This window comes from Delphinapterus leucas, chromosome 1, assembly GCF_059928025.1.
Source record: "Delphinapterus leucas isolate spDelLeu-1000000601 "Yukka" chromosome 1, BTC_Dleu_Yukka2, whole genome shotgun sequence".
NCBI classification, from domain to species: domain Eukaryota; kingdom Metazoa; phylum Chordata; class Mammalia; order Artiodactyla; family Monodontidae; genus Delphinapterus; species Delphinapterus leucas.
Genome location: NC_143129.1, coordinates 138,859,263 through 138,883,611, shown reverse-complemented (window position 1 = coordinate 138,883,611; position 24,349 = coordinate 138,859,263).

Below are 24,349 nucleotides of genomic sequence, written 5' to 3'. Positions count from 1 at the left end.
GATCCTCACTAATGTTGACGTGACCAGCAGAGAGGTACCTAGCCTTGTAGAGGGGAAATAATATACCTTTATTCATTCATTCAAATATTATCTACCCTGTTTATCTAACTCTATTTATTGAGTACCTAATATATGCCAGACCCTGTGCCAGGTGCTGGAGATACACAAGTAAGTTAAACAGACATGTCTTCATCCTCTACAGGTGAATATTGAGTATAAAAAAATTGTTTTTGAACCCTATCTTGACAGAGCACAGGAAAGTGACTCAACCTCTCTCAGTTTTTGTTTATTCGTTTGTAAAATAATAATGCCTGTCTCATAGGACCACTGTGGTTTTTAGGTGAGGTAACAAACTTAAAAGACTGGTACTTAATAAACAGTGGTAGTTTGTCTTTTTGTTCATATCAATGTCACTTAAAACCCCCATTTCAGTATATGGCTTACATTAGGATTTCAGAAGTGCTGGTTTCCTTCTTTTACATTTCATTCTTACTATTATTATCAAAGTTTTACAGTAAATCCCAAATCTTAGGTTACATCTATATGAAGTGTGTGTGTGACTATGTGCGCATCCTTGTAACCACAACACAGTTCAATACATAGAACATTTCCAAGACTGCAAATTTCCCTCATCCTCCTTCCCAATCAATATCCACCACCCCTCTCCAGAGATAACCACTTTTGGACTGCTATCACTGTCATTAGCTTTGTTTACTCTTGACCTTCACTAAATGAAACAATGAAGTGTGCAGTCAAGCTTCTTCCACTCATTATTATGTCTAGAGATTCATCCATATTATTGTGTACAGCAATACATCACTTTTTTATTGCTGTGTACTTTTCCATCATATGAAGTCATTAATCTTTTCCACTGCTATTGGACAGTTGAGTTGTTTGATTTGGCTATAATGAATGAAGCTGCTATATGAACATCCGTGTACATGTCTTTTGGTGCACATGTGCATTCATTTCCGTGGGGTATATATCTAGGAGCGTCTTAAGATAAACATATGTTTATCCTTAGTATACACTGCCAGTCAGTTTTCCGACTTACTTATACCAATTCCCATTCCTAGCAGCAATGTATGAGTTCAACATTGTCACCAACATTTTTATTAGTCACTTTAGCCAATTAGATGGATGTAGACTGAAATACTATTGTGATTTTCATTTGCATTTTGCTGATAAGTAATGATGTCGAATAACTTTTCAAATGTTCATTGACCATTTTTCTGTCCTTCTTTATGAAATAACTGTTCAAGTCTTCAGCTCATTTTTAAATTGTGGTATTTTTCTTTTGTTGTTTGGTTGACCTGGAGGAATTGGTTGTGTCTTCTGGATATAAATTCTTTCTAGAGATACGTATTGTACATATTCTATCCAAGTGTGTGACTTGCATATTCACTCTCTTAATGGGCTTTTAATGAACACAAATTCTTAATTTCAATAAATTTCAATGTATCAATCTTTTCTATTATGATACATACTTTTTTTATCTTAAAAATATTTGACTGACCTTCCCTTGAGTTTTAAGTGAAGAGCTTATACATAATTTTTAAACTCTTGGTCCTAGAATAAAAACCCAACCCTCATTAGCCTTTAAGAAAAAACTGTCAGTAAACTTTATTCTTATGAGCAAAAGAGATAGCATGCAGGAAGCAGAACTTCCCTAGGCTCAAGAAAAAGTAGTTATTTCCACAAGCTCTTTTACTGACTGGTTCATTCAGTCAACATATAGAAGAGTAGCTTAGCATGATAATTCAAAGCAGGAACCTAAGTTTTGCTATGTGCGTTTAATGTCTAATTTTGATATTCCTAGAACTTGAGTTCTGGTTTACACTAAATCGCAAAGAGCATCACTTAACTAGAACTGGATGGTAGCAACGCTATTTGGTCCACAAGTTTTCTCTCCTCCAGGCTGAGTGGTCATAGCTCCTTCAACTACAGCAAGGACACTCATCACACTGATTGCTCTTCTCAGAGTACACTGCAAATTTTAAATCTCCTTAAAATGAGCTGCTCAAAAGTGACTTCAGCAATGCAGATATGTTTGCTCCTTGATCAACGTAAATTTGTCTCACTTTCAGATTTCTTTTTTTTATTTTTATTTTTTTATTTTTTGCGGTATGCGGGCCTCTCACTGTTGTGGCCTCTCCCGTTGCGGAGCACAGGCTCCGGATGCGCAGGCTCAGTGGCCATGGCTCACGGGCCCAGCCGCTCCGCGGCATGTGGGATCCTCCCGGACCGGGGCACGAATCCGCAACCCCTGCATCAGCAGCCAGACCCCCAACCACTGTGCCACCAGGGAAGCCCCCAGATTTCTTTGTATTTTCAGAATTATTACCCTGTTGATTTATATTAAGCCCAAGTTTAATTAAACTCTTAGCCTCTGGTTCTCTGACTTTGGTGTGCATGTGAATCACCTGGATGTTTGCTAGATTTCTGGATCCCAATTTAGAGATCCTAATTCAGTAGATCTATGGCATGGCTCCAAAATCTGCATTTTTAACAGTCCTCCCCCCACCACCACTGATAATTCTTGTTTTGGTGATTTTTGGACTGTTCTTTGAGAAATCTTGCTTTAAATCGATCTCACAGATGCCTTAGATAAAGCGTATCTCCTAATGGTGTTCTTTGTGAATTTGGATTTGAGGGTCCAAGCTCATAACTTTGTATCGATACCTCTTAAAAGCACCAATGAAAAATCGTGGTGAAGAATAAAAAGCATGGGCTTTGGAGATAAGAAGACTTGTGTTTAACACCTCCTCTGCAAATGCTGGCCTTGGACAAGTAAGTTAACTCCCTGAGTTTCAATTCCCTCAACTGTAAAATAAGAGAACGCATTCCTGCCTGGGTTGTTGCAACCGTCAGATAATCTACGTGCTGTAGCTACACAGTGCGGCACTTACAGAAGGTTTTCCATTTATATGAAGACCCCTCAGCACACTCACTTATTATTCCAGCATATGGACATCTTGGGGAAAACTTATATTACCACCTAATTAATTAATTCTTCTTTCCAGCCTCCTGTCATTTGAAAATTTTGTTGACATTTTACCTCTGTCTTCCTCTCAGCCAGTGGTACCCAAACAGATGTGCATATGGGAATCCTCCGGGAACATTTAAAAGTGCCAGATCCCTGGAATAAAAACCTCCAGAGGTCGAGCCTGGGGAAGTATAGCCTTAAAAAGCTCTCCAGATGATTTTTGATATGCACCCTGATTAAAGAATCTCTGATCTAAATAACTGATAATAATGTGGTTCACTGTGTTTCAAAACCCATAAAATGTGCAGATCCTGTGAGCCATCAAGATTCACTCCTAGAAATGGACTCTGAGGAAATAATCATAGATGAGTGCAAAGATTCGATTACAAGGATGTTTAACACATATCTCTTTGTAAGTAGAAAAAGGAGGAGGAACAGGAAGAAGAGAAAGCATAAGAATTGAAGAAGTTGATGGAGAAGGAGGAAAGAAAGGAAAAAAACTGGTTGCCCAACAGCAGACCACTGGACACCCCCAAAAAGTGAATAAATGTGATACTCCTTTCTGTATAATACCACGCAGCCCTAAAATAGACTGCTGCATTTTTTATAATGATTCCATTAGACACCACTATCTAATGTGGTATGTATGAGAGGTATGATCATACTTTTTTCTTGTTTAAAACATGACTATGGGAGAAATACAATAAAATGTTAGCAATAATTTTAACTGGGTGTTAGGATGATGGGTTATTTTAGTCTATTTTTTGTTATTCTATTTTTCTAATTTTTTCTACAAAAACATCATTCTTATATCAAACTTTAAAAACATATGCTATTTTTCATGACAGGAATTAAATCAAAACAATGAATATACTGCTAGAGACCCTCTCCAGGTCAATATTCCTCCATTAATCAGAATTATTTGGCTACTGTCATTTCATGCTGAGGAGACTGTTCTTTGAGAACAGGCTGGGTACCAGTGCTGTGCTAGGATGTCTCACAGACATTATTTCAGATGATCTTCCAAACAGTCTCATGTGGTGTGTACTATTATTATTCCCATTTTACAGATGAGGAAAATGAGACCTAGGTACATGAAGTAACTTACCTAAGGTCAAAAGCACCTGATGGGGCTTCCCTGGTGGTGCAGTGGTTGAGGGTCCGCCTGCTGATGCAGGGGACATGGATTCGTGACCCGGTCCAGGAAGATCCCACATGCCGCGGAGCGGCTGGGCCCATGAGTTATGGTCGCTGAGCCTGCGCGTCCGGAGCCTGTGTTCCACAACAGGAGAGGCCACACAGTGAGAGGCCCGTGTACCTCAAAAAAAAAAAAAAAGCAACTGATGGGAGAAATGGGGTGTAGGGTACATGAGACATCTCTGTATTCTCTCTTACAACTGCCTGTGAACCTACAAGTATCTCAAAATAAAAAGTTTTTAAAAGCAAATAATTGGCAGAGCAGGTTTCCACATGTAACCCTGTGTGACTCCAATACCTATACTTTTCCAGTCACACCAGTACTAAATTGGTCCCAATTAGTACTGTCATCTGACCTCTTCTTCTGCACCTTACCCACTAAGATACTGAGTAACTTTGTTGGAACTTTGCGAAAGCCCAAACCGTTGTGCTCTACAGTGTGATTCTGCTTACTCAGTCCACGAAGGCCATTTGCTGGGTCTGCTAGAAGCAACAGAGGGGCAGACTGTGCTTTTGGTGCCAAGAAGGAGCAGAGTAAAGGAGGTAAGAGTCAGTGGGCATTCTGCCTGACTAAGGACTCTGGGATTGGACCCTCAATAGATATGCAAATAGAATTCCGTGTAATTTGCGCTTTTCAATAACCTCAGCATGTGTTGGATGTGTACAAAAAGAACCATAAAATAAAATTGCAGACAAAGGGGTGGGGGGGAGTCAAAACACAGAAAGGGGAAGAATCAGTTTATTCCACGAGCCAAACAATGGGTTGTAATAAATTCGCCAGCCATTAGCTCTTTGGTTGCATAGAACAAAGAGATTGAAATGAAATGGGGAAGAAAAGAATCACAGTTAACTGTTAGATGGCTGGCCTGCTTCCATTTGGCCAACCAGACAGATCACAGGATGAGCCAGGGAGTTGCCACCGGGCATCTACCTCCATGGGGCAGCCCCCACCAGTTTGCAAGGCAGCCGTGGCTCTTCCATATGTTCAGGTGCCATTGGGGCAATTTTTCCTTAGGAAAAACATGTAATAAAAAGATCCAGTTGTGTTTTAATCAGCCATCAGTTCATCCATAGTTACATGCTCCCAAAAGAATTATAAGATAGACAGGGTGTGAAAGGGGAAATCCAGAGATGTAAAGTAAAAAAAGAAAAAAAAAGAAAAAAACAGAGAGAAACATGCAGAAAGAAACTGAAAGAGAAGCAGAGAAAAAGAAAAGAGAGAAACTGACTGAGAAAGGTGATAATAATAATCAGAGCTACCATTGCCAGTGCTGCCATTCCCACCAGCAGTGCCATCATCATTTTTGAGTATTAACTATGGCCTCAAACCTAAGAGCAACCCTCCCCCAAGAACAGAGCCCTGGCAGCTCTCCACACACCTCCCAGGAGCCCTGTGAAGATTGCTATGAAACTGTCATATTGTCTGAGCATATCTCAATCTCGGAACTTCCCGCCTTAGTTTTTAGTTATCTTTTAATTTGTCCATCCTTCCAGTAGATTCCAAGGTCCTTGACAGTATAGTCTAGAGTTCAACTATGTATCCTAAATGCTAAGCATTTGGCCTGACCCATTTAAGGTATTCAAACAATATTTATAAAGTGAATGAATGTATTTTAAATGGATGGATGGATGGATGGACGGATGGACAGATGGATGAATGGATGGATACCAGGCACACTAATACTCACACGAGCCCAGTAACTTAGCAGTTATTAATCTCATTTTACAAATGAGGAAAGTAACGCCCAGGGAAACCCAAATCTAACTGATTCTTTACCCTGTGAAATAACAAACAGTTTCTCAGAGATATTGTGAGAAACAGAGGGGTACAAATGTTGGGAAAGGTTCGGGGAACAAATGAATAGGGAAAGAGGAAGAGAGAGGAGGAAGAAGGATGAAGGAGAAGATGGGGCAGAGCAAAAAAGAGGGCTCTGCTTGGTGCCCTCAAAACAGAGGACAAGGCTTTAGCTTTGTTTGAAAAATGAGTAATAAAGAGTGGGGTGAGCATAAGCCAGGACTGGATGACATCATATTAGCATAGAATCAGGAGTTTAAGAGAGACTCCTAAATCCTATTTGGCTCTGACAGCAGGTGGACTGGGGTTGGGGATTAGCAAACTGGCCAAGGTCATCCCTGGTAGCCCTAACACAAAGTGAATGTCAACAGAGATTTGATAAATAAGCAGAAGTGCTCAGAGATTCTGGTGTCCACATACACAAGAGGAACATAGTAAGGCAGTTTTACTTGAGTGAGGCTGGAACAATCTCGCTCTTAAAGACCTAAGCCCCATGGATGCCACTTGCCATAGTTTTCAGAGTAATATGATTTGTGACAAATTCATTCAGCAGTAAGATATGACAGACTGTAAATTGCTCCACTGTTAATTTATGTCCACTATCTTGTTAGGCACCCAGCCAAAGCTTGGTCCTATCTGAAAGCAGAGATATAAATTGCCGTTGTGTAACCACAATCTGGAGAGCTTTGTGAGCATCCGAGAATGAGCAAATCCCAGAATCCTTAACACATAGAATGAGGATTCAACCCCTTTTTCAGCATCAGCTTCCACTCAGTGCCCACCCTGGAACAGCCACCTCCCCTGAGGAGAGTTTATCAGAGTGTTGCGAATACAAAGAGCTTTCTTTCTATAAAGTGATAAATCCTACACTAAAGGTAAGACATCATTACTTACAGAGCCCAGAAAAAGAAGTGATGAGTTCTAGCATAGGGATGAGAACAGGAGATCATGGAAGTTTCCAGAAAGAAGATGATTTTTTAATTGGGTCCTAAAATAAACACAGACATTCCTCAAGTGGAAAAAGACGGAAGTTCATTGCAGGAAAACCTCACAGAGGCATGAAAGTATGGTATGTTCAAAGAGCTTGAGCGATTTGCTGCGACTTTAACCCAGGCTGCCTGGAGGAGAATCATAAGCAAGTTATGTGGCAAGAGAGTAAGTCTGGGTTAAACTGAGAAGGCTTGGACTTCGTACTAAATGTCTAGGAGTTTATTCAACAGTCCCCTTCTCTGCATAATCCCATTGCCACTACCTAATTCAGGTTGTTACTGTCACACTTGGAAATTGAAGACTCCCATTGAGAAAGACTATCTGGATGAATCATTAGTTATTAAGGAAATAAACCCAGAGGCTGGTACACTATGTTGATAATTTAAGCAGCAAACAATAATAAAAAGAACAATGGCTAGTATATACTGATTGTCACAGTCACTGAGCGGAAGCACTGTATCAGAACATAACCTCTCAAAGGCTACTTTTAGTGGAGAGGTTTTCCAGGCCAATTTCCTCCTAATCCAAAAAACAAGTTCAGAACTATGAGAAAAGACTTGGCTTTGGGACAACATAAATCCCCAGGCCAGCAGCCCTGTTCCCTATTTATGCAGCAGAGTCCTTTCCATATACCCCTAGACTGAGTTAACAGATTCAACACCATGGACTCCTTTCCCCTTTAAGTGTCCACTGGGCACATCTAAGGAAAGGAAAAGAAAGGGGAAGAAATTGCAGAAACTGCATCCCAACCTGTGGCAGCAGAATTGAGGGAATTAGACCGTGAAAAGAACCAGGAGACCTGGGTTTTACTCCACCCTCTCACTCACCAGCCCTATGGCCTTGAGCAAAGATGGCCTCACCTTTCTGGGCTGCAATGGGAATTATAAGGAGATCATACATATGGAAACATCTGGCACAGAGTAGGCCCTCAGAAGACCCTTATCAAATTTGAATCTATAGTCAGGGAGTATGGAACTTGAGAAATAAGTAGCATTCATACAGGAGATATTAGATATGTTGGAAAAGGGCCGTAGACCCAAGGAATAAGCTCAATGAAATCATCAGCATGATCTCTTGGCATTGTGGGGTGATTTTTAGCACTTTGTCCAGTTATTTTCAGCCCCCAGAGACCTTTTATCAGTTCCCACTCTATACTGACGTTGTTCATAAAGTTGGCAGGCTTTGTGAGTCTTCATCAACCTACACACCGTGAGACAGGTCCCAGGAGGTGGCGGGAAGTTTTATTTCTTGTGAAACTAGCTATGTGTGAAACGCATTGAGTCCTTGGGATTCCTGACATGATTTAGACGTTCTTCACCTACCCACTGCAGGAGGCTTTATACAGGAAAGGAGTCCTGTCATCTCACTAACTAAAAAGAAGACAAGGTGCAGTAGAAAGAATGCTGGTCTTGGTCTCAGGAGGCCAGGTTCAGGAAGCTCAGTTTTGTCACCTGGGAGACCTTGGGAGACTTTTCTGAGCCTCAGTTTGCTTGTCTAAACAGTAAATAATAGGACCTACTATTGGCGATTATTTCTTGACTCAAATGATATAATTTATGGGAAAGCACTTTATAAATTGTAAAGTGCTAATAACTATGATTGTTAAAACTCTCATCATTGTTATTTATGGTGGAGCATATGGTGGAGCATATGGTGGAGCATATTATGGTGGAGCATATTATGGTGGAGCATATTATGGTGGAGCATATTATGGTGGAGCATATTATGGTGGAGCATATGGTGGAGCATATGGTGGAGCATATGGTGGAGCATATTATGGTGGAGCATATTATGGTGGAGCATATGGTGGAGCATATTATGGTGGAGCATATTATGGTGGAGCATATTATGGTGGAGCATATTATGGTGGAGCATATTATGGTGGAGCATATGGTGGAGCATATTATGGTGGAGCATATTATGGTGGAGCATATTATGGTGGAGCATATTATGGTGGAGCATATGGTGGAGCATATTATGGTGGAGCATATTATGGTGGAGCATATTATGGTGGAGCATATGGTGGAGCATATTATGGTGGAGCATATTATGGTGGAGCATATTATGGTGGAGCATATGGTGGAGCATATTATGGTGGAGCATATTATGGTGGAGCATATTATGGTGGAGCATATTATGGTGGAGCATATGGTTATGGTGGTGGAGCATATAGGATTTGCAGCCAGTTAAATCTTTCAGTCCTCATGTCCCCATTGCCCCTTGGCTACTGTCTCTATCATTCAGGAAGACATAATTCATTTCCAGATGATTCAAATGGAGAGACTCTAATGAAGCCCCTACTTAGAAAGGTGTAGATAGTGTTAAGGGAATAAACAAAGGATGGTGAGGTACCAAGAGGCCAGCAATAGCTGGAAGAAGTTACTTCCCACTGTCGATGAAAGAACAGTTATACCTTCTATCAGAGCTCAGTGAGGACTGGAGTCCTAAAGGAGGAGGGGCTAGCCAGAGGGATGTAGCTATTGCCAAATTTGGGGCACCAAAACAGGAGAGACTTCTCTCCTTCTGCCCACCAATCTCCCAATGGTTGAACCCAATCAGAAGGCAATCAGCAAGGGATCCCAAATAATGCAATTCACAGGTTCAAACTCTCAAAGATTCAAGTTTTTGTGGTCACCTGTTATTTCCTGTATTCTACTCTTTATAGTGTTTTGTATATGACATCTAAGGAGCAGCATAGCTGGTAATTATGAACAGGATTCTGAACCAAGGGCTGTGTTCAAATCTTGGCTCTGTCATTTGCTAGCTATATGACCTTAGGGAGATTTATTTAACTTCTCAGAACCTCAATTTTCTCATCTGTAAAAGGGGCTCTATGAGAGTGCCAATTTCAGGGGATAGTGAGAGTATTAAATTCAGTAATACTGGTAAAGCACTTTCCAAGGTACATATTAAGCACTCCATAACTAGTATTGATGTTGCTGTTTTACTTTTCACAGACCCATTTTTTACTGTTCCCCTCTCTCCCAAACCTCTGCACTAGAAACCCTTCTCCATGGAAACATCACCCTTTTGCATCTTTAACCTGTATAATAATTCTACAATTTTTTTCCTAACGGAAACCTGGATCTCCTTGGTAGACTTTTCTAATTTACTTCTTTTTTACTTGACTTATTGGCAGAATTTATATTTTGATCATTCCTTCCTCCTAGAAAAGACTTCTTCCTTTGGCTTTGGTGTCATTATCTCCCGACTTGCGTCTTAATTGGATATACTGGGTCCTAAACTGAATTTATTTTCTTTCCTGAAAAACATGCTCCTCTCCTCTTACCTTAACTAATGACAGCCATAAAAGTCAATTGCTTAAACCTGGATGTCTCACCTCTTTCTCACTCCTTATATCCAATAAATCATGGAGCTCCATACATTAAGCCTGTAAAATATCTCTAGAATCTATCTACTCTTCTCCATCCCTAAGAGCACCATGTTTGTGAGTCATCACCACCTCTTGCAACTTTATTGCAATAACGTCCTAAGTGGTCTCATTGCTTCTTGTCTTTCTTTTTCTACCCATTCTTCACACTGTGGTTAGAAAGGTTATTGTAAAGAAAACACTTTCTCGGGCTTCCCTGGTGGCACAGTGGTTGAGAGTCCGCCTGCCGATGCAGGGGACACGGGTTTGTGCCCCAGTCCGGGAAGACCCCACATGCCGCGGAGCAGCTGGGCCCGTGAGCCATGGCCGCTTAGCCTGTGCGTCCGGAGACTGTGCTCCGCAACGGGAGAGGCCACAACAGTGAGAGGCCCACGTACCGCAAAAAAAAAAAAAAGAAAACACTTTCTCATGCCCTCACCCTTATTTAAACCCCCCTCAGTGATTTTCCACTGCCCTTATTAGAAAGCCCACTCTCATAATTGCTAGCAAGACCCTCTATGACCTAAACCCTGGATACTCACCTAGAGACACTCCTTTGTCTCACTCAACCCCAATAGTAACAAATGATTTGCAAATCTCCCAGCACTTAAACTTCTCACTCTTCTGGGTGGCGTACATGCTGGCCAGGACCCTCCATGCCCAAGCTGCCCTTGGCTAACTCTCATTTGCCCTTTGCATCTCAGATTGGATGCCACTTTCTCCAGTAACCTTTCCTGACCCTGAAATTCCAATTTAGTTGGCCCTTCTAAGTGTGCCCCCATGACGTTGAAGTGCTGATTCTATGAAGGCAGATCTTTGTTCATATTGTTTAACCTTTGTATCCAGTACCTGGAACTTTTGAATAAGGGAAGACTCAGCATGACATGATGGTCATTGTGTGATCTCCATTTTCTGATAAGCTCACTACTGTGACTCTAGAATTGTCTCCCAGATAGAGATGAAATTTGAGAGACTGAAGCATGGTCTTGATATTGAGCCACTTAAGTTCTAGACACATCTCTCTGTTACAGCTACCAATTTAGAAAATGTGGTATTCCACAAGGAGCTTCAGGAATCCTGTTCAAGTTCTCAAAACAGTAGAAGGTCAATCAGTGAAAATGAAATGGCACATACTTTCAAAGAGGGCTATTAATAAAGCAAATGCAAAGTTGATGTTGACCCGAGATAAGCAACATATTTTCCTAAGAGTTCTAGGGCATTTTCTCATCTTAGGAAAGCCCATCAGGCTATTTACTACTGGGTTCCCTGTCTAAATGCACAGATTTCACCACTGGACCAAGTCAAAAATGTCCATATTTTTTGTCCATAACACAACTCTTCAATCTGTACCGAATTATTTGGAATGCATGTTATAAAAAGATCATTCATTGCCCTTTTTTCCCATAGTTTTCACCATTTACTCACAGCTGGGCTTTCTTATATCATGAAAAGTAAGTCTACTAAATAAATCTAGTTGTACCATAAGAACATATCTTTTTAACAATGAAAAGTCTTAAGTTTCAGAGTTAAGCCTTCACAAGTACACAAAGTTATATATTAATTATATGTCAATTAAAAAACTAAAAAAAGGACAAATGGTTAATATATCACTCTAGCCCATTGATTGAGTAGTTTGAGGACTGAGGTAGTATGGTGTGAATAGACAGAAAAATGTTGCTATCAAGACATCCATGTTGTTGTTGTTTTTTAAACAAATATTGAGCACAGACTATGTGCAAGCCCAATGTTAGGTTCTGATGATACAACACCAAACAAGACACATTTCCTGCCATCAAAACCCCACAGGTTAGTGGGGTAAAGAGACAAGTAAACATATATCTACAATTTGGTGTTTTAACTGTTTGGACATAGAAAAACATATTAAGGGGTCTTCCCTGGTGGTGCAGCAGTTAAGAATCTGTCTGCCAATGCAGAGGACACGGGTTAGAGCCCTGGTCCAGGAAGATCCCACATGCCATGGAGCAACTAAGCCTGTGCACCACAACTACTGAAGGCTGTGTGTCTAGAGCTCCGTGCTCTGCAACAAGAGAAACCACCACAATGAGAAGCCCAGGCACCACAACAAAGAGTAGCCCCCTCTAGCCACAACTAGAGAAAAGCCCGTGTGCAGCAACAAAGACCCAACGCAGACAAAAATAATAAGTTAATTAATTTTTAAAAACATTTTAAAAAAGAAAAACATATTAAGCCTTTTGAGCACTTTTTTTTTTTTTTTTCTTTTTTTGCGCGGTACTCAGGCCTCTCACTGTTGTGGTCTCTCCTGTTGCGGAGCACAGGCTCCGGACGCACAGGCTCAGCGGCCATGGCTCACCGGCCTAGCCACTCCGCGGCATGTGGGATCTTCCCAGACCGGAGCACGAACCCGTGTTCCCTGCATCGGCAGGCGGACTCTCAACCACTGTGCCACTAGGGAAGCCCGAGCACTTTTAATAATAGCACTTGCCTAGTATGTTTATTGTGAGGATTGAATGAACTAATGCATAGGAAGCACTTAGAATAGTACCAAGCACAAGTGCTCCTTATGCATTAATTCACTCAAGCTTCACATCAACGTGACATAAGTGCTATTATTAAAGCCCATTTTACAGGTGAGAAAACCAGGACACAGAGCAGATAAGCAATTTAGCACAGATCCAGAATGCTTTCATGATGGTACTTGGCTCTGAAACTAGCAGGCAGATTCCAGAGCCCACAGGATTTAATCACTACTCAACACTACCTGTCCAGGGGCAAACACACAAGGAGCTATGGGAGCAGAGAAGGAAGGAGTCTAGTCCAGCCTGAGTGTCTAAGAATGGTACACATTTCCTGTCTGACTTACATAAATCAGTCTCCATTCAGGCTAATACTAAAGGGAATACTCAGCTGTGACCTCCAGTGCCTTCCCCCCAAAGCAGACCTGTGCATAAAACCAATACAGTTGATTTTATATCAGCCCATCATGTTATTAGTCAGTTAGGCCTTGGGAAGCTGACAAAGGAGCGTATGTTAGGATTATTGTATGTAGTATAACTATCATAATGATGTGCAGTTGTCAGAAGCATCTATTTTCTTAGTTAAAAAGAAGAACATTCTATGTGGGAAATTTCTTACAAAGTCGGTATTTCAGCTGAGGGCAAGAGGAGAGAGTAAACATGAAAATCCCAAGGAAAGGTAGATGGAAACAGAGGATGAATGTTTAGTCTGTGTCTAATAGTCTGCCAAGAACACGTTTAATTTAGGAAGATTATGGGAGGGACTGCCAAGGCCAGGCAAGCTCTCTCTGAGGTATGTACACTACGTATTTGGAAAGCATCAGCCAGCACTCACTGAGATACCTTGCCCTTCAGTTTGCCCAAGTGGAGTGGCACACAGAGCAAAGAGAGGATATGCTCTCTAGTAAGCACCTACTATATGTCAGGTGCTACCCCCTCTTACAGTTATCAGTTAATCCTCAGAATAATATTACAAGATAAGTATTTTTATCTCTTTCTGGCAGTTGAGCAAATGAGGCTCAAAAATATGCCCAGAGTTGTGCTTATAAGTTGCATAGTCAGAATTCGAATCCACTCCTGACTACCACCAAAGCCCTTTCAACTCTTACTGCTCCCCCTCTGAGAATTCTTAGGACTCTTTCATCAGACATCACATAAACTTTAGGTTGGCACTCCCAAGATCCGTGAGGGCAGGGACTATCATTTAATCCCAAATACTGCCTTTAAAGTACCTAAAATACAATGGATGCTCAATAATTTTTTTCTAAAAATCCTTTAATAGACTTTATTTTTAGCATAGTTTTAAGTTTATAGTAATATTGAGAGGAAGAGATTTCACATATACCTCCTGCCCCACACACGCACAGGCTCTTCTACCAACAACATCCTGCACCCGAGCAATGCATTTGTTACCATCGATGAACCTACATTGAAATATCGCTATTACCAAAGTCCACAGTTTACATTAGGGTTCACTCTTGGTATTGTACAGTCTATAGGTTTTGGTAAATGTATAATGACATAAATCCACCATTAGAGCATCATACAAAATAGTTTCACCGCTCTAAACGTCTTACTTTTCATCCTATTCATCTCTTCCTTGCCTTTAACCCCTGGCAATCGTTGATTTCTTTACTGTTTCCATAGTTTTGCCTTTTCCTGAATGTCATATAGTTGGAGTCATCAAGCATATAGCCTTCTCAGATTGTCTTCTTTTTCTCGATAGTATACATTGAAGGTTTCCCCATGTGTTTTCATGGCTTGATAGCTCATTTCTTTTTAGCATTGAATAATATTCCATTGTCTGGACATACCACAAATTACCTATCCATTCACCTACTGAAGGACATCTTGGTTGCTTCCACGTTTTGGCAATTATGAATCAAGCTTCTATAAATATCTGTGTGCAGGTTTTTGTGTAGACATAAGTTTTCAACTCTTTTGAGTAAACACTAAAGAACATGATTGCTGGATCGTATGGTAAGAGTATGTTCAGTTTTGTAAGAAGCTGCCAAACTCTCTTCCAAAGTGGCTGTGCCATTTTACATTCCCACCAGCAATGAATGAGAGTTCCTATGGCTCCACATCCTCACAAGCATTTTGTGTTGTCAGTGTTTTGGATTTTGCCCATTCCAATAGGTGTATAGTCAACAAGTATTTTTTCAATAAATAAATGTTTTAGTAATAAATTGAGATGAAATAAAGTTCTAAATCATTAAGAAAGTAGAGTTATAAAATCTGTTATTTATATTATCACTTTTAGAAGACTGGGAGTAAAGAGAGAGCATCCACAATCAAACCCTAACCTGTCACTTTCATGTTACCATCCACACTCTTCAGGGCAAATGGTCCTGCCTGCTCCAGGCAGGCAGTCTGCTGAGTGTGTGTGTACTGGGGCTGGGGGTGATTGATAGGAATGTACTTTGGAATCTTAGTCTAAGATCCCTCTCATGGCCACATTTTATTCTTTTCTAGCTACTATGTTCTTCTCCCCAAACTTGAGATGTGAATATTCATATCTTTTATTATTATAGTTAATCGCTATGGGGTCTCTTGCCATTATTAGAAGGAAAAACAGTACCTCTACATTGACATGCCCCTTCATATAAGCCCCAGATATTAAGCATAGTATTTAGACTGGCACACATATAAATAGAACAATGTCAAATTATGAAATAAAGCCAAATGCATAGAGGAATTTAGTATATGATAAGTGACATATCAGTTTTGGGAAAACTGTATCAGTGGATAAACAAAATTAATGTGATAGGTACAATTTGAAAAAAAAATGTGTTAGATCCTACTTCATACCTCACACACAAATTAATTCTAGAAGTATCAAAGTTTTCAATAATTTAAAAGGAAACTATAAAAAGGCTAGAGGAAAATGTATGATTTATTTTAACAATCTAGGAGCAGGGAAGCCTTTTTAAAGAATAACACAAAACCCTGAAACTTTAAACAAATCGATGTTTGACCACATAAAAATAAAATATTTATGAATGGCTAAAAAGTAGTCAGAAGACAAATGAAATATTTGCGAAAAATATGTTTGCAATCCGTATCACATAAAAGAGATATTTTTCCTAATACATAAAAGGTGTTTGGAGAGCAATAGAGAAAATATCACCAATCCCATTGAAAATGATAAACTTATATGTACCTAGCTTACCAAAGAGTACAAATGGGTTTTCAAAAAAAGAAATAATGTTCAATGTCACTCATGGTGAGAAAATATAGTGAGATGCAACTTTTCTCTTAAAAATCAGCAATGATCCATATTTTGAAAATATGCTTAGATGATGAGGGAAGCAAGCACTCTTGGATATTGCTGGTAGGATATTTTTGTACTTTACTACAAATGCACAGGGAGACAAATGGGCGGTACCTTTCCAAATTACTCAGGTACGTAACCTGTGACCTAGTAATTTCACTTCCTTGTATTCATCAAACAGATATACCTGCACATGTGCTTGTGCATATTTTATTGCAAATTCCATCTACATAAGAACAGAGTGGTTAACTAAAACATGGTGCATTCTTACAATGGGACGCCATGTAATCGTAAAAGAGGATGAGAAAAAAATGTATGTCCCTTATCTTTATGAGATACAATCATCAAGATACGTTTTTATATTAAAAAATACAGAATCTAGAGTGAACAGTCAGAAGCCAAATAGCACATACGATATGATTCCATCCATATGGCCTTTGAGACCAGGAGAAACTAATAGATGGTGATAAAAGTGAGGCTAGTAATGATCTCAGGAGAGACTGGCAAGAGGCACAAGGGTAGTGCTGGGGTGCTAGAAATACATATCTTGATCTGGATGGTGATTACATAGGTATATGTTGGAAGAAGAATTCACCACACTGTATACATTTCTGCACTTTACTGTACATGTTATATCTTAGTTTAAAAAAATGCAAACAAGATGCAGAACAGTATGTATACTATTCTATAGTCTGCACAAAGTAAGCAAAAGAGAAAAAATATACAGGTCTCTACATGGATTTGTTTAAACTATTTCCAGAAGGCCACACAAGAAACTGATAACACTAGCTACATCTGAAGAGGGGTTCTGGGTTACTAGAACCCTCACACATACCTTATGCCACTTTTGCAAATTAAACCATGTGAATATATTACCTTACCACAATCATATGTTGAATTAAAATTTTTAAAACACATCACCTAGAATTGCCCAAGACCTCTGGAGCTTACTCAATCCTACTTACAAATGCCAGACTGACAGAAAACTGGAGGATCTACAGTCAGCCCTCTGCCAGCATTGTTTCTCCTTCCACGGAGTGTCACTACTGAAGGCTGGGCCTGTAAGACCTTACAGACACTGGTCCATCACCAGACCCCATCACCTCTCGGGATGGGAGTCATCACAATTGCTTAGACCTTTAGGTTGACCACGATCACATGTCCAGATGTCCCATTTTATTCATTCATTTAACAATATTTACAAGTGCCCATTAGGTGTCCATTGTATGTTCCAGGCAAAGGGGACACAGTAGCTCATATTTCCAGTTGAGGAAGACAGATAACAAGCAAATAACAAAATATTGAGAGAGAACATGTCAGATGGTGATATGTGCAAGGAAGAGAAACAAGACAAGGCATAGAGAGAAAGTTTCAAGGGGGAGGTGGTGAGGGAGAGTCGTGGCTATTCCAGGGTGGTGGCTTACAGAAGGCCTCTCAGGTGAGGTGGCACCTGAGCTCTAAATGAAACAAAGAGACAAGCATGGAGAACATCTGGAGATAGAGAATTTGAGGCAGAGGGAAGAGCAAATCCAAAAACCCTGAAATCAGAGACTGCCTGACATAGCTGAGAAACATCACGGAGGCCAGTGTGGCTGCAGCATCAGGAACCAAATCAGGAAGAGTAGAAACAAGGAAGGAGAGGGAAGCAGGGCCCAGATCGCAAAGGGCCTCGGAGGCCATGTGAAGATTTAGACTCTTACTCTGAGCAACATGGGAAACCAGTGGAGGGTTTGGAGCAGAATCAAGAGATTGTTTTTGGACCTGTTATGTGGAAATGTCAGGATGGATGTACAAGTCTGGGCTCTACAAAAGAGAAAGAGTCCAGGCATAGAAATCTGAGAGTCACCGAGTTTCTCTTTGCTCCAAGTCAGTTACTCGTTGGGGTCTTTGCGTTCTTTGAAGTCCTTTGAAGGTCTTTGAAGTCCTTTCTCGCCAGCACACCTCAGTCAGTCCCACCCTAGTCTACTCAGTCATGTTCCCTACATTCACATCATGCGAAGCAAGTGCTTGGTTATTTACACCTCTATCTCAGCAGGCAAACTGATCTCTCCCCACCTGGAGGTTCCATATGTCAAAGGATCTAAGGGGCACAGCTTTTGCTAAGTCACACACATGTGCCCACGTGCACTCACGTCCAGATATCCTCTCCTACTAGGACCATAGATACATACTTTCCTTAAGTTTTACATTTCCTTAATCAAGAGGGGCCACTTGACTAAATCTCCTCTGAACTAAAAAGGGCTACTTTGTCCACCTGTACAGACAGTTTAATATCACTAAAAATTTTAGTTATGTCTTACTAAGGCTTCCAAGACATTTCTATGACCTTTCACTACCTTTTGTAGAGTTCTTAAACATTTTTCCATCTTTGTCTATTCCTCCTCCACTAACATCTGGATTATCCATCTGCTCTTGTTTAACAACACATGTCATCCAACCTTTAAGGTCCTGACATCAAGGCACAGCCTTCTCACTAGTTGGATGACCATGAGAAAGCCACTTCATTTCTGTAAACCTCAGTTTCCTTACTTAATAATGAATTCCTATCTCCAAGAACAGAATGAGAGTTATTTTATTTATATTTTTTCTATAGTTTTCTACTTAGATTGATAATGATAAAGGTGATGTTACTTATCTGGTGATGCCCTAGTGAACTAGGGGATTTTCATACTCTTTGCAGGGCAAGAAGGAAAAAGTTGGTAAGTGAAGATGAGAAGTGAGAAAAGAATTCCTAGCACTCATGCAATATAAAGAATATACATATTATATTAATTATTAGCCTGAATTGGCTATCAATTAACTAGCTGTGTTACCTTGGGAAAACTCACATATCCTCTCTGAGACACTGATTGCTAATCTGTGAGATGTAGGCAATAATAATTCTATTTATGGAATTGTTATAAAGGATATTTAAATCTAAAGAATATTTAAATTCTTTATTTAAATAAGAAACATTTAAATAAGCCTCAGTACTGAGTCTAATATCTTGACAGTGACAAAACACTTCATAAACTTATATTATCCTCATCACCATCAGGGAGAAAGGTCAGCTGGAGCAGAGCAGATGGAGGATCCAGGGAGGAACTGAGCACCAGATGAGGGCAAACCAAAAATTCTGGTACAGCGGCCAAGGGAGTCCTCAGTTTTTAGAAGTTATGCAGAAGAAGGTAGATGCAGCGGAGATTCAGACTTGAAATAGCAATATTTCACTCAGGGCAAACATGTATTGGGTTTGTTTGTACCAGGGAGGTAGTAGAACTTAATGATCAGGAGGTTGGATTTTGTACAAAAACAGTCCTTTCTCGTTTTAATCCTAACTCTGGAACATACTGGCTGTGGAAACTCCATTTCCAAACCTCAGTTCCTCATCCACAAGGGAAAAGATAAAAGTGATAGAATTTGGCCACCCATAGATCCCAGTGATATCATCCTCATTGAAGCATCTGGAGAGGTCTCTTGAGAGGCAGAGCACCATAAAGAGGACTCAGAGCCTGGAGACAGATCTGGCTTGAATCCTAACTTAGATATTTACTATGTGACTTTGGATAAGTTTCTCGATCTTTCCAAGCCTGAGTTTCCTCAGCTATAAATTGGAGGTAATAATCATTTCTGATTGAGATATGGCAAGCAAAACATTATAACAATGACTGGAACATAGTATGTGCTCAAAAAGTGGTGATTACTGTTGTTACTGATTGCTCTTTACCAGGAACTGTGCTACATGTTGGGGATTCAATGTGGACAAGAATACATTTCATACTATGTACAACATGATACCTTTCAGCTATTTAAAGACAGGCGTCATGTTCCTCCACGCCATATCCACTCCAGTTTTCTCTGGTTTCTTAGCTATTTCTCCCAAAACAAGATTTCCCCATGGAATCATCTCCTCCCTGGCCTTCACTAGGTGAGTTGTTTTTATCAATGCCTGTTGAAAATATGGCACCCACAATGGAGACGCCATCCAGCCATGAATTCCACTATCAACCTGGACTATCACAGGAGGAGAATTTGGCTTTGGCCTTAACCCTCTACTTCAGCTAATCCAGCCACACATTTCTGTTGGCTTCTGTTAGTTTCTCTATTCTTGCAGCAGTCACAAAGAAAACTACCATGGAGCTGCCGAACTCATGAGTCCAGCGAGAGTACCTGAGAAAGTCTTCAGCTGTTTTAATCAAACCTAAGGGTAAAGAAGCATATATCCTGTATGAGGATTCAAAGTAAAATCGGGGAGAATCTGCTCTACCTCTTATCCTTTAAGTAGTGAGGGTGGCCCTAATTTAGTACCACTGAGAAGATGGATGTTTCAATCTAGGGAGAAAGAACAAAACCTTCAACATGACTAAGAATAGAAATACTTAACCAAGAAGAAATCAGCTTTGGGTATATTTTAAAGGCAGGCTCCCTAGTAAAGTTGAGAAGATCTTTATTATTCATGTCAAATATCCTTTTTCACAGCTCATAAATCCTCCTAGAGGAATAGAGTGGAGCTAGAACGGATTTATACCCTCCTCCCAAGGCAGAGTCTTCTACTGATGCCTCCAGGTAACCTAAAGGGTCAGCAAAAACTGCAGCTTTAAGACAGTCAACAGGTAGTTCCTGCAACCTCAGAATGTAAACAACTCCTTTTTCAAATTAGCAAAAAAAAAAAAAAAAAAGAGTTCTAAAATATAGATCCTAGTCTCCGAACATTCACAAGGACTGCTTTCTACTTTTTGATTTATGTGCCTAGGCCTGAGTGTCAGAGACCTGAGAAATCACAGCTGGATTAAAGAGATGAGCTTAGCGTGAACATTGTATTTTGTTTTATAAAAGGAGCTCAAGTAACAGAGTTTGAATGGCTCGGCACCTCTTTAATCAAACCAGGGCTTCTCAGGCCAGGGCTTTGTAAGTGAGCTAATTAGTAATGTGCCAGAGACTTACCTGGTCAATCAAATGATTAATCACTCCATAGACTTCATTTCTCTTGTTTCCTGGCTGTCTTTGGCTCTTCTATTTGGTTCTTTTTTTGTATTTGGGGGGGAAATTAGCATTTTAATAGCTGGCAGTCACCATTCAGGGTAAAAAATGGCATTGTCCCATTTTAACCATTTTTTGTACAAATAAAAATGAGACAGAGGAGATTCTTTCCTAGGAGTAAGAAAAGAATAGTCCTCGACTATGGCTTGACCACAACATGTTAAGCCATTTCTGAGGAAACATGGTATTCAGGTAGAAGAGAATTTGAAGCACTATGGAAGGTTTGAGCATTTCTTTACACGGACAACCTTGTTTGGAGAAAAGGTTTCTGAAAAATTATATGACCACAAACCATATAATGATTTAATGATATTCTTAAAGTTTAGATATCTAAACCATTCAGGAGCTCAATTATCTTTTTCAAAGGTAATATTATAATGGCCCAATTTCAGTTCAATGTTTTAAAATAGTTATCAGTCATAAAAACATGTAAATAGCTAAAAACTATAATAAATTCATCAATTACCAGCAATCCCCTCATTATGTCACTAGAGTCACCCATGAAAATCACCCTCCTGCTCTGACCCTATGATCCTTCAGCCCATTTTCCACAACCCTGTGGATCTTCACCATGTACCATATGAAAGCATCCTCTGATGACCCCAATGGCATGTCAAATGGATGACAATAATAACATCAATTATACATTTGTTAACAATAATTCCTTGTGTTTGAACTCCCATTTAATTTTCTTCCATTGCCACACATGTTCCATTGCCACACATGTAAAATTCCCATATGTAGTACAGAGAAGGGGATCCAATAAGTATTTTCCTTTTTTAGAGGCCAGTATAGGTGGATCCTGAAAGTAGGTGTGAATGATGCAAAGGGACAATGGGCCTCCAACCTGTAAGGCTGGTGATTCTCAGCCCTTCCAGAAAGAGCAACATGTCTATGTGAAAATTTTCAAACTGCATGATTTGTTGCCTCTTTAAACATCCTGATCTTTTGCCATAATGAACCACTGTTTCTGATGGGAGAGCTTCAAGCACTTCAGGGGTGGTGTGTAAATCGTGTATGCGGGGGGTTTGGTGTATGTGTGTGGTATGTGTTTCAGTCAAGAGAGAGCTGATGGCTGTAACATTAGTAGATATAATGTTACTACTAAACATTACTAGGTACACTAAAAAGCAAACATAAGTTTTAAGAAAAGGAATATTCCTGTTGCTTTAGAGTGAAATGGAGAAAACATGGAAAGGGTAAGATCCAACTGTAGGGCTCAGATTTCATTCATTGTTTCTTTATTAACTACTGTCCCAGAATAATCAGATCTTCTAGAAGTCTATAATAAAGGCAGAAATTAGTTCTTGAGACAAAAGCATTGATTATCAAGAAGGCTCATAAAATGAAGGATTCTTCAACAAAAGTCTCTAAGTTAAAGGACTCTTTGATGACTGGAAAACAAAGCCATCAAAAGAGAATTCAAGATAAAGACTAAGTTTTCACCTCATTCCCTGGACAGTTAGGCCATCCAAATAGAGGACCTAGGGGAGGAAATGCTACCACTTCCTGGACCGGGCATATCCCATAGCAAGGAGCAGCCCTAGAAATACTGAGAATTAGTTCAAGTTGTTAGTTTCCCCTCCTTCAATTTTACCCCTTTCCAATCAGTTACCTACCAGCCTCCAAAGTGATCTTTCTCAAACACAATCTGACCTGTCTTCACAATTGATTCAAGCTACCTTGGACAGGTTACAAGGTTGCCCATGGTCTTTCCCTATCATCCTCTTCAGGCTTGTCCACATCATTCCTCCTCTTACACTTTCTGCTTCTGGATCACATTGACCTGAAAAACCAAAACCTTTGTGACATTTTGCCTCCACTGAACTAACACTAACCACCTTCAAGACTTCTCCTTCAAGTAACTTCTAGAATTCCATGGGCAGATCTCACTCCTGAACAAACCCACCCATGCAGAATTCTACACCTGGACACAAGGCAGCTCCATGTTCACTGCTTCTCTATGCCACCCAATCAAGCTCTAGACCAAAGTTTATGGCTGTTTTACCTCCGCTCTGCCAAGGCTCACCTTCAATGACTCAGAGACTTCAATGTGCCAAAGCTACAGTACAATTTTATGGTCAAATGGAGGAGAATATTTCTATTCCTTTTGTGTAAATCTCCAGGAATGAGGGGGTGGGAGGTGTTACCAAAATGTTGAAATGCAGAGATTTAAACAAAGTTGTTATTTCTGTTTTGTTTTGGTTTGGTTTGTTTTCTTATAGATGGAAACTCTTGTGCTCCCAAGACACAACCTTCACAAGCTAGGAGACAAATCCAAATGGCAAACATGGTACTATATTTGGAGCTGTATCTCTCTGACCTGTGAGGGTAAAGCTTGTCACTGCATCAAGATCTTTAAGTGGGATTCCTCCTCACGAGAGGATAAGTTTTTTGCTTGAGAATCTGTTATCCCCTCCTTAAAACCTGAGGTCACTCGATTGGTTCTCCAGACATGCTGAGATGTGTCTGTCTGGTTCCCACAAGTGGAAACATGATTTATTTCACAAGAGGATTCTCAATATCCCCCAAAATAGAGTTTCATCAGGCCTCAATCTGCAATTTTCCAGACACTCTCAGGCATGCCTAGAGCCACGGGTAGACATGGCCCACGCTCAAGCTGAGACCCAGCTACACCTGAATTTATGGGTTAGGTGGGAGGAAAAAGTATCTGTGGAAAAGGAGGCATATGAGCCATGTTTTGAAGGCAGAGTAGGATTTATGGAAACACTGCAACAAATGATTCATGAAGAAAAGCATGACAGAGAAAGCAGAAACATTATAGAGGCCAAATATCAAAATAATCCATTTTAAACAAATTTTGTTAAGCTGTCCAGAGAAGGATATACTGACATTCTTTGAGATCATACCAACTCACAATGACAACTCAATAAATATTGTTGAATGAGTAAATTGTTTCATTTTCTTTAAGCAAATTAAATTCAGCTCTGAGATCCTACTTGCCAGGGGCAGAGAGGATTCAATCTCAGTCACTTTTGAGGGTGATTTTCTTCCCTGCCTAGGGTTTTGAAAACAATCTTGAAGGTTTATATGGATGTACAAAATGAGGGCTTACTTCATGGTATTTAAGCTCATTACAGTCATATCTATCCTGTGCATGACAGTACTGGGCAAACAGTCCTCCACCATCTAGTAGGTAATGGTGCGCCAGGTGGGCTCAGAGATGCTTCCCCAGCAGTGCTATCCACACACAACAAGCCCA